Genomic DNA, 12,031 nt, shown 5'->3' with positions numbered 1-12,031 from the left:
TGAAATATAAAAAAATTTCTATATGTGACATGGTACCAGTTAAGTTAGGGTTTTTCAGAATGCTGACACGCCAAGCTCAAAAGTTTCGCCATCACTGATCTATATACAAAAAACCCTAATATGCAAATAGACTGAATAGCAGAACAACCAAACAACCAAACAACCGGGTTGCTATTATGTGTGCTGACCACCAGGGGGCACGTGTGGGACATGGCGGGTGTTAGCAGCAGATGGCAGAGTACAGAATATGGCGGGCATTGGCTGTGACAGGATGGTGAGGCAAGTGAGCGGGGCTGCCAGACCAAGGTGGGGCACCAGTCATTGTTATCTGGGTTAGCCTCTGGTGGTTACTGAAAATTCTTTGCTCCCACTTGTCGCAGTCCCACCAGCACTTGCACCTGCTCTTGGCACCAGCCCTGCTTGCACCCACTGCCAGCGCTGGAGCCACTGCTTGCACTTGCTGCCTGCACCCAGTGCCAGCTCCAATCACTCAGCACTGTCAGTGGGTGTGAGCAGCGGCAGCCGGCCCTGATTGCCCCTGCGGGATTCTCCACCTCCCCCTGCTCCTGAGGGGTGATCGGGGCAGCAGCCGCCACTTGCACCCACTGACGGGGCTGGCCCCAATCACTCAGCGCCATCAGTGTGTGCAAGTGGGGCCAGTGCCATCAGCATGTGGGAGCAGTGGCGGCAGGAGCAGGGCTGCTGGCAGACAGGGGACCGAGGCCACAGTGGGAGGGGCTGGACAGGGGTTTATATATATAGTCATTTGCAAATAGTGAGTGTTACTTCTTCCTGTCCAATTTGATGCCCTTTATTTCTATCTCTTGCCTAATTGCTATGTCTAGGACTTCCCATACTCTGTTGAATAAAAGTGGCAAGAGTAGGCATTCTTACTTTGTTCCTGATTATTTTATTAATGATTGCCTTAGGAAATACAAGTAACATCTTAACTAAAACAATTTAATGTGGATAAGCAGCAACCTAATTTAAATAATATTTTCAAAGATTGGTCTAATATAGCTCAGTTTTTCAAAAGGAAAGAAGCAATTCTCCTTCTCAGTCTTACTAATCCATTTTTCCTCTTTTCTATATTTTTATTTTCTTTCTTTTTAAATTTTCTCTCTTATAAAAATACTATTAGTATAAATTTAAAATATTTTCTAAGATGCAAATATGTCTGGTATCAATGAGGGAATAAGCTTTGTCCTTTGGATGAATTCCTTCTCTCCTTTAGTCAACATGCATACATATATGCACAAAATTACTAGCTTTAGTATTTTTTATAAAAATGTATATTATTTGAAGTTTCCAAGAGGTACCTAGATTTTCAGAGATAAATATGGCTCACTATGATTCTTGAGTTTTTTGACATCAAATAAAAAAAATTTTTTATCTTCACACTAGCTGCATGATATCATTTATTGTTATCCAATAGCTCTCCCCCTTTTCAGCCTTTGTACGTTAAATACATAAAGGGAAAAGCAGATTTCTATTTATATGACACCATATCTTCTCAACTTGCTTAAGTATGGATTATAGTATGTTGTCTATATTCCTACTGAGGTATAATAATAAAAGGTTAGTTTTTCTTTTTTTGTCCATGAGTTTCAAATGTTTTAAAGCTGCTATTTACAAACAGCCTTAAGTTTTAGTTACACACAAACTGTTGGAATGTCCTCAGGACTTCTTAAGTTACAGCTTTCTCTTTAATTATGAGCCATATAGTATTGTCTATATCACCTGCCAAATAAGCAGCTTTTGTGCTTGCCAAAACAACATCTGAAGGTGTTCTTATTTACATGTATGTTGAAAATATAAAGACACAAGCATGGTTTACTGTATGTTAAAATTAATAAAACCACTGCAATCAAAACAGTACCTTTTTATTTCCCCCAATTAAACTGTATATTTTTTAAACACAGTTGATTTTTGAATTATCTCCTTAACCTCTACTGAGGAAATTAAAACAGCATCCAGTATCCATTTTGCTGAGATTTTGGATTTGTTTTACATGGAAGAGTATGGACATATGTTAAAGTATGTTGAGAATTAGGAATTTCTTAATATTAATTCAAAACATAGAAGGCATAGCTGCTATTATGTGAGCATATCTAAAGCAGATATATGACCAGTGTTCAGCAGAACAGAAGAAATAATTAGTGTAAATATTAATTAGCCTCTGACAAACATTAATTATTAGTTTCAGATCAAGTTTATCATCTTTACTCCTTTCAGTGAATGAGATTCTGATTTTCTAGAAGCCTATTTTAATTTATATCTTGGGCACCATGTTCATATACTGATAATTACAGTGGACACAGATTAATCTTTCATAATTCAGTATGATTAATAAAATGCTCTTGTTTAGATGTCAGATAATAAGAAACATACTTTAGTAGTTTATGCTAGCTTTATTTCATTCATAACTATTCATCAATTTTTAGTTTTTGAGTATAATGATTCTTTTCATCTCTTGACTACTTTCCATATATCATACAAAGTGCTATGCTTTCTTTGTGATTTTTTAATCAAAGTAATTTGTGTAAATAGTTCACAGTTACACAGTATTGACAGTAATGATACTGTGTGCCCCGTATTATTTAAATGATTTTATGTATTAAGTTATTTAATCTGTGTGACAGTTCTATGAGGTAGTACATAATTGTCTAATTATACAAAGAAGAAAATTAAGGCGTTGAACATTTAAGTTATAAGGTCACATGACTGGTAGGTACTAGAGCTAGTATTTCAACCCTATATTTTGTTTTCGGAGTCTGTGAACTTAATCCTTACAGTAAAATTCTATCCATGTTTCAATTTTTATGCTCCAAACAGTGGTCCTCTGACCCACTGACCCATGGCTTTAATTCCTATCAACCAATAGCCACAGCTCTCAATTATTTTAGCTATTTCTGCTTATATTTAGTTCCATATTTTTAAATAACATGAATTTATTGCAATTTCTTAAACTTCAAAATGGCAACATTATTTTTCTTCCTACTGTGAAAATTAAAGGTTTAGTCATTATAGATCTCCTTCCCCACAGCCCACAAACACATGCACGCAAATACACTTTCTCTTCCCTCATCTCCAAATATAGTGAAATTGTGATTTAGATTACATCAATATTCATTGTTTGCATGTTTATAACTACATAAATATTATTTACAGCTGGTGTTGTGTATATATGAAAGAATAGGAACATATGTTAAAATATAATGAAAACATAGCATTTTTTGTAACATTAAATTGAGAAATACAGAGTATATAATCTCTACTATATGTTTTACTCTGATAATCTTTCCTTTGTTGTAGAATCTTACTTTTTAGTTAATAATTGCCTTCTTTTACATTTGCTCAATACTGTTCCTGTACTAATTTGCATCTCAAATTTGTTCTGAGAGAATCTAAAACTCTTCTCACAATGCTGAAACATATCAGGCACTAGGTATTTCATCAGTTTGAGAGAGAGAGAGAGAGAGGGAGAGAGAGAGAGAGAGAGATAGAGAGAGAGAGAACCTACTTATTTATTTTCTGGAACTCTCGGAGCAGATCCCCTTCAGGGCTGATGGACTGCCGTTTTCATGGGACATGAGCCTTCTCTTCATACTCAGATTGGGAATTCCATTGCTCCATTGCCTTCATTTTTGCAGCTTAGTCTTTTCCAGTAGCTTCTGAGAAGTAATACATGAGAAGAGAATATTCTAAAATTTTTCTCACCAGAAAATATCCTTAGTCTACCTTCACATTGAATTGATAGTTTGGCTTGCCATGGACTTCTCTGTTGGCAATAATTCTCCATATGAATTTTAAAAGCGTCTTTCATTTGTCTGTATCTTTCAGAGTTGGTAGTGAGAATATTTATATCATTATGATTGCTAATATTTTAAAAGTGTTTTATAAACTTTTTATCTCTAGTGTCTTACATTTTTCCCATCATGTGATTTGTATTTTGTAAAAAAATAAAGATTATGTTTATTAGTCATGAGCCCTCTTCTGAAAACATAACATGTTTTAAGAGAAGTTCTTGGGAAGAGTTTCAGGTTTTGGTAATTTTTTCTTTTCTATTTTATCTACTCTCTCATTTTGTAGCTATCATTAGACAGATGTTGACTTCTAGTGTTAATTTTTTAATTATTGAATCTTTTTTGTTCTACTTTTTGAGATCTTCAATTTCAGATTCCAAAATTTCCTTTGAAATTTTTTATTTCTGATATCATATTCTTAATTTTCAAGAGCTTTTTCTCATTTCCTATACCTTTTTAAGTGTATTGGGTCCTTGTTCCATAGGTTTTCTTTTCTCTTGGAATATATTAATTATATCTTTTCCCCCTTCTCTCTTTTTTCATTATATTATTTGTTTTCTTTATTTCTTTTGGATTCTATCCTGCATTTTAAATATTATTGTTTTCTGTCTGGTGATAGTTTGTGTCCATCCTATATAATAAAAGCCTAGCATGCTGTGTCCGACCGTTTGTTCAACCGTTCAACCAGTCGCTATGACCACCAAGGGGCAGACGCTCAGACCGGTAGGTTAGCTTGATGCTGGGGTCCAGCGAATTGGGACTGAGTGAGACTGGCTGGACATGCCTTGGAGCCCTCCCACAGTCCCCCCCTGCCTCCTTGGCCCTAATTGTGCACCAGTGGGGTCCCTTGGCCTGGTCTGTGCCCTCTTGCAATCTGGGACCACTCAGGGGATGTCAAGAGAGCCACAGGGCAGGTTAAGGAACCCCTCTGGTGCACAAATTCATACACTGGGCCTCTAGTTCATTTATAAAACTGTAGCTCTTTAAAGCATTGCAAGCATTTTGTGTAGGGGCAGAATTTTTGATTGGCGGGCAGCATTATACCACAATGAGATCCATGTAAATATTTGTAGCTCTTTTCAATTAGGCAGAACAGTTTTCCCAGAGAGTAATTTATATTCGTGCTCCTGTGCTGGGCTGGATATAATTTCTTGGGGGCCAAGTAGGGGGAAGAAGTTAGGGTTGTCGCCACCTAGCCTGCAACATTTGGCTACATCACTCTAATTTCAGTCAGATGACTCATCCATCTCCTTGGCCACCCTCATGTACCAAAGCCTAGAACTGTACAAATTTATTCTTTTTAGAAAGTAAACTCTTGCCTTTGTGGATGTGGGGAAGACACAATTTACAGTTGCAGAGACTGGAGAAAGCAATCTGGGTCCAACTGCTAAATGTACAGACTTTCAACCACCTGCTTTCTATTCCACCACACATCTTGGCCTCCAGAAATAGCTGATACCTCCAATTCCTAAGCATTTCAATGGGTCTTTGAACTGGATCAGATTAATACTCTTTTGATATCCTCCCCTGTCGCACAGGGAGTTATACTTCAGCTTTCTTCATTTTTCTGTCAGTCCCTCTACTTTCCAGCTTTTAAAGTGTGTTGATGTCTTTCCTATGCTCTTATTCCTTATCATTTTGGGGGGATATTTCCATGTTTATGCCACTTTTATTCATGCACTATAATTTTTGTGTGAGATAGATGACTAATATTACCTGGAAATATAGATTAGTATACAGTAATTTTGCTCCCTTAAAATGATTATAAGTTATCCACTTCCTCAGAGAAAGTACTTTAAAACATTGTTTTCTAGGTTCCTTATTTAATTTTTAATTTTCCTCATGCAAGTATACATTTAAATCTTTAAAGGAGATGAACATTTCCAATGAATAGGAAATCACATAGGTACTGGATGTTAGACAGCACAGAAGTGCATGGATTACTCACAATGACTGTGCCAACGTGGGCTGGACTGTAAGCCAATTAATGGAAGGGTTCTTGCACTTTTAACATGCTTCTCTCCAATCCTCTGAAGTAGTGATTGTTGAGAGAAAGAAACATATAAAAGAGAAAGATAACAAATGTAGTACATAAAAATATATGTAACAAGTTTTTTATAAGTTAATGTGGGCATTAATACAACCAAAGAACAGTTATGAAACAGCAATATTACTGAGAATTCAGTGAAAAATGTGACATTTGGAGTCACCAGTTTCAAACAGTCTGGTTCTGTTGTTGTTGCCTAAAAAAAGAATGTCTGTGATTCTCTCGTTCTATTCTTTTTTTTCCCCTCTTAATTGCCACTTTTCCCCCAGACCAGCTGTAGCATCCATGTCCTGACTTGGATCCAACTACTTACTTTAACCCATAGAGAAAATGCCTCCATAGACTCTGCATATATCACTGCACTGTCTCCATTCTTGACAAGCCTGTTGTTTTAAAATAATACAAAGCAAGGGGAACTGCATGAAGTAAAGCTCCCACATACTGGGAAAGAGGAAAGTAAGACCTCTGCTGAGTAAATATTGGCACAAAAATGCAACATTCTCTTCACCTAAAATAATACTCTGATTATATGTGCTTGAAATTCCAACTAAGGCCCAGCAGTCTAATGTTAGTTCGTTTATTTGTCTCTCAGGAGAATTTGTGCTTTGAAGCATCTTTCTCATTTGATTTAAGACAATGAAGTCATTCTCAATGTTGCTCCTGGGTGGGATACAGAGAAAGGGTCTTTGAGGCCTACAGGCCAAGGAGGCTGCCATATAATAGTGAATTACATAACCAATACATTACATGCCCTTGCTTTTTAAAGTTTTAGAATTATTTCCAACCTCGACATAAGAATAAACATTTAATTTCTACCTATGGAGTACAGGTATCTATTGGGCTACATATTCTTAATATTTTACATAACTCTGATGTATTCTAGTGGGCTCAGGTCTGAACCAGACTCAATCATACAGGATTTTCTATGAGTTACTCTTTTGAGACAAAGTTCACAGGGGACTTCAGTGTAAACATGGACAGCGTATATGACATGTTACAACTGCACCTTTCTCATTCATTACCTGCCTGTAAGAGGCTAACTGCATATTTAGCTCAGTGCTAAGAACTGAGGGACATCCCAAGAAAAAGAAAATATTAACCATATCACCAAGCAAGTTACATTAAGTTAGGGAGAAAATATATGTATACAAATATGATCCTATCTAATAAAGAGGAAATATGCTAATTGACCCTCACACTGTCACAAACAATGGTGATGCCCACAGCCAATAAGGAGGGAATATGCTAATTGACTATCACGCCCTCAAAGATGGCGGCACCCATAGCCACAAGATGGCTGGCAGGAGAGGGCAGTTGTGGGTGATCAGGCCAGCAGAGAAGGGAAGTTGGGGGCAATCGGGCCAGCAGGGGAGGGCAGTTGGGGGTGATCGGGCTGGCAGGGGAGCAGTTAGGTGTCGGTCAGGCTGGCAGGAGGGTGGTTAGGGGGTGATCAGGCTGGCAGGCAGAAGTGGTTAGGGGCAGTCAGCCAGGCAGACAGACAAGCAGCTCTGAGCCAGCAGTTCCAGATTGTGAGAGGGATGTTCGACTGCTGGCAGTTGGAAATCCCCCAAGGAGTCCCAGATTGGAGAGGGTGCAGGCTGGGCTGGGACACCCCCACCCCACCCCCCCCCCCCTGCGTGAATTTCGTGCACCAGGTCTCTAGTAGTTAAGTGCACAAATTTCATGCACCAGGCCTCTAGTGTAAGATATAAAGCTCCTTTCAAAATCACTATAAGAAAATTATGGACACACACTTTTTTATTTATTTGTGGCTTAGGTTCTCATATTTTCAACTATTATATGTGACTTAGGAGATGGAAAGGGAGTAGTTTTTGGTGAGCATTTATTTTAAAAGTATTATTTCATCTACTTGATCACAAAGGATAAATTTATTTCAAAACGTTCTTTTACATTTTTTTCAGTACTAGATCAAAACTACAATTAGAGCTGAAGTGTAAGTTTTGAAAAACAGCATATGTGATTTTTTCTAAGAGTTTTTTTAAAAATGTATCTTTATTGTTGAAAGTATTACAGATGTCCCTCTTTCCCCCCCATTGACTTCCTCCACCAGCACTACCTTCTAGGCCAGAGGTTCTCAACCTGTGGGTCGCAACCCCTGGGCAGTGGCAAACGACCCTTTCACAGGGGTCGCCTAAGACCATCCTGCATATCAGATATTTACATTACAGTTATGAACTAGCAACAAAAATAATTTTATGTTTGGGTCACAACATGAGGAACTGTATTTAAAGGGCCAGAAGGTTGAGAACCACTGAGCTAGTCCTTCAGATTTTGATTTTTTTAAAAAAAAATTATCTTTAATGTGGAAAGTTATACAGATGTACCCTTTTTTTCCCATTGACCCTGCCAGAAGGTTGAGAACCACTGCTCCAGGCCTTCACCACACTACTGTGTGTGTCCATGGGCAATGCACATATGCATGTCAATTCTTTAGTTAATCACTTCCTGTTGCCCCCCTTCCCTCTGAGATTCATCAGTCTGTTCCTTGCTTCTATATCTTTGGGTCTACTTTCTTCATCATTTTATTTTGTTCATTAGATTCCTCATATTGATATGTATGGGCTGAAAGGATTGTTTCCATCATAAGAATGTGTGGTGGGTGGGATTGTAAACATGATCTTATTAAAATCATGAATTTTGAGGCAAGTGTCCTGGATGGAGTCTCATTTAAGTCATTACCATTTATTGTTTTTTGTTCTTAATTTTCAAATATTAACAAAAGTAGAGAGAATCCCAACTATTATTATTCAGATTTGAATTGTCAATTTTTTTCCTTCTTCTTTCCTTCCTTTCTACCCTCCTTCCTTCCATAAGAAAAATAGTAACTTCCAAAGAGGTCCTTGTCTTAATCTCCTGAACATGTGAATATGTTGCATTAAGTAATAGAAGGAAATTATCATGGCAATTGAATTAAGATTAATAATCTATGTCCGGCAAGTGTGGCTTAGTGTTTGAGTGTCGACCTATGAACCAGGAGGTCACGGTTCAATTCCTGGTCAGGGTACATGCCCAGGTTGCAGGCTCGATCCCTGGTAGGAGATGTGCAGGAAGCAGCTGATTAATAATTCTCTCTTATCATTGATGTTTCTATCTCTCTCTCCCTCTCCCTTCCTCTCTCTGAAATCAATAAAAATATGGTTTAAAAAACAATGAGAATATTGTATGTGAAAACCAACATAAGTAGAACTGTAAATTCATCATATATTAGATATAGAATAGAAAGTAGTCATGATTAAGGCTCCATAAATAAAAGGCTGTCTTACATTAGATTCCTTAGAAAGTAGAGCTTGAGATGCAGATTTAGATAACTATTTTTTGTTTTTTAAGATTTTATTGATTTCAGAGAAAGAAAGGGAGAGGGAGAGAAAGAAACATCAATGATGAGAATCATCATTGCCCCCTATTGGGGACTGAGCCTGCAATCTGGGCATGTGCCTGGACAGATGGAGAATCAAACTGCAGCATCCTAGTTAAGTATATTTTATTGAAGGAAGAGTACTATAAAGGAGAGAATTAATGAGAATATGGAAGGGGAAAGAACTGAGCAAGTATAAAATCCAGGTGAAATTCCAGTTTTGGCTTAATCCACAGATTAAGGATAGTTTCTGAAGCGTTAAATTGCAGTGTGTGTGTGTGTGTGTGTGTGTGTGTGTGTGTGTGTGTATGTACGCGCGCATATACGTGCATGTGGGCCTATGTATGTGTGTCTCCTCTTTCTCTTTTTCCCTTCTACTTGTATGGAAGTTATAAATTTATCTCTATCATTTTAATAATCACCCTGGTTATTTTAACATGCTTACATGGCACAATCAACAGCTACTATTGGCAACAGTCATGAGCAAGGAATGCTCATCTCTACTGTTTGGAGTGAAACTGCTGCACACATTTTGGAAAACAGTGTAATAGCACATACAAAAGTCGAGCACATGTGTGCCCTATGTCCCAGCATTTTCACAGTTATATAGGGTGTCCCAAAATTCACGCGAGATTTGAATTTTGCGTGAGCATTAACAACAACAACAAAAAATAAAAGCCTAATTTTACTTGGTTTATTGAATCAGATTCTAATATCTGTTGTCCTTTGATTTCAATCCCTTCAATTAGATAAGCATTACCAAGAACCAATTATGGCCCAGGAGCAGGGAGAATGAAGACCAATGAAGAACACAGCTTTGGGTATGTGCCAGCAAAGCTGTGGAGGCCATTTACCCGAGGTGCTATTCCATACATACCCCTATACTGTATACTTTATGAATCAATAAAAAATGTACAATTTTTAATTATAAACCCGTGTTTTCTAACAAAATCACTTCTTGCGTTAATTTTGGGACACTCTATATGACCTGGACAAATGTTAGAATGTGTGTACTAAGAATGTTCATAGGTGCGTTGTTGCAATATTAAAAAAATCTGGAACAACACAAACATTCATTAGTTGATGTAGAATGAAGTAATAATTCCAATTATAGAAGAGAATACCGAGCAACAATGAAAATGGATGAAAACAGAATATACAACAAATAAGTATAAAAAAAGTCAAGCAAAAGAAGCAGAAGAATATACATTACCTTTATGCAAAACCCACACACAAGCAAAATTAGCTAATATATTTTTTATGAGTACATATATAGGTGTAAAACTTTAAAGTAAATAAGGAAATGATTACTACAAATTATAATTCAATAATTATCTCTGCCCTAGCCTGTATGGCTCAGGGGTTGAACATTGACCTTTGAACCAGGAGATCACAGTTTGATTACTGGGCTGTGGGCTCGATCCCCAGTGTAGGGACAATCAAGAGGCAACCGATCAATGATTCTCTCTCATTGATGTTTCTATCTATCCATTCCTTTCTGAAACCAATAAAGATATGTTTAAAAATGATAATTATTATTATTTCTGGATTAGGGGAGGGGGCGAATGCAAGCTGGGAGAAAGGGAATTTCTAATGCTGTTTCTTAATAAGGACATAGTGCTGATCATGCTTTACATGATTTGTATATATAATTTGATGTAGTCTTAACATTATTAGCATGAAATATTTTAGAACTTAAGCTTATAAGTATTTTCATACACCTTCCTTTATGCAACTGCCTAATTAATATCCATGAGATTTTTCTTGCATAGTGTCATCTGTTTGTCTTTTATAGAGGTCACAGTTTGTAATGATCTATTTACCTAGGTGTTTATGATTATTGTCTGTTTTTCCCACTAAGCTGAAACGTGTTCCCTGACAGCGGAAACCATGTCTGCTTTGTTTACCACAGCGAGGTTGAAAGATAGTTTCTTTCACATGAGGTTGTATATGGTTGAGGTTTAAAGTTTTGAGAACTTTCCCATCTGTGAAGATAAATTTTTCCAAAAGCTGGAGTGGGAATCTTTACTAAAGCAATTATGCAGCCACTCAACTAAGATAACATAAAGAGAGCAGCGCAATACATAGTACATTCTTGATAGACATCACTACTTGCTGGTATTGTTAGAATTCTGCATCTTTTTAACTCTAACATCCAAGTGGTTGTCCAAGTTAATTTCATTCAAATTTGTTTCAATATGGAAATAATTATGTCATAGTCACTCTTTCTTGCTGTGAATATATACAAATGTAGATGTTTGTCAACCCGTGAATAGTGATTATGGTATCAACAGCTAAAAACTAGGAACATCCAACAGGGCAGAGTACAACTCTAGCTTTCATGGAGGATAAGATTTGGAATAGATGTTAAGAGATGAGGCACTCGTTTCTTTTTTTTTAAAATATATTTTATTGATTTTTTACAGAGAGGAAAAGAGAGAGAGACAGAGAGTCAGAAACATCGATGAGAGAGAAACATTGGTCAACCGCCTCCTGCACATCTCCTACTGGGGATGTGCTCGCAACCCAGATACACGCCCTTGACCGGAATCGAACCTGGGACCCTTCAGTCCGCAGGCCCACGCTCTATCCACTGAGCCAAACCGGTTTTGGCAACTCATTTCTTAATTCTAACCCTCAACTGCCAGCATCATGGAGTGATTTCTTTCACTATTTTAGCGGTAGAGTAACATCCAATGTCTTTCATCCAGGGAAGTTGCCATTAAAAAAAGGAGAAATTATGATAACATTATATAAAGGGATATCCTTGAAAAGTGATTTAGGGCCCAAGAGTGGGTGGAG

General features: G+C 37.3%; 1 long non-coding RNA gene across 1 annotated transcript in view; it reads right to left on the bottom strand.

Annotated features, from left to right (window-relative positions):
• The window catches only part of LOC107183903, a 21,414-nt gene extending 9,806 nt beyond the window's left edge, over positions 1 to 11,608 (bottom strand). The window contains exons 1-2 of the long non-coding RNA XR_001514725.1: positions 11,314 to 11,608; positions 7,114 to 7,116 (exon numbers count right to left, since the gene is read on the bottom strand). This is a non-coding gene — a long non-coding RNA (uncharacterized LOC107183903). The remainder of the gene's footprint in view (positions 1 to 7,113; positions 7,117 to 11,313) is intronic.
• Between the last annotated feature and the right edge of the window lie 423 nt (positions 11,609 to 12,031).

This window comes from Myotis davidii, unplaced genomic scaffold (assembly GCF_000327345.1).
Source record: "Myotis davidii unplaced genomic scaffold, ASM32734v1 scaffold560, whole genome shotgun sequence".
In the NCBI taxonomy this organism is placed as follows: Eukaryota; Metazoa; Chordata; class Mammalia; order Chiroptera; family Vespertilionidae; genus Myotis; species Myotis davidii.
This window is presented reverse-complemented; position numbering and strand designations above follow the sequence as displayed.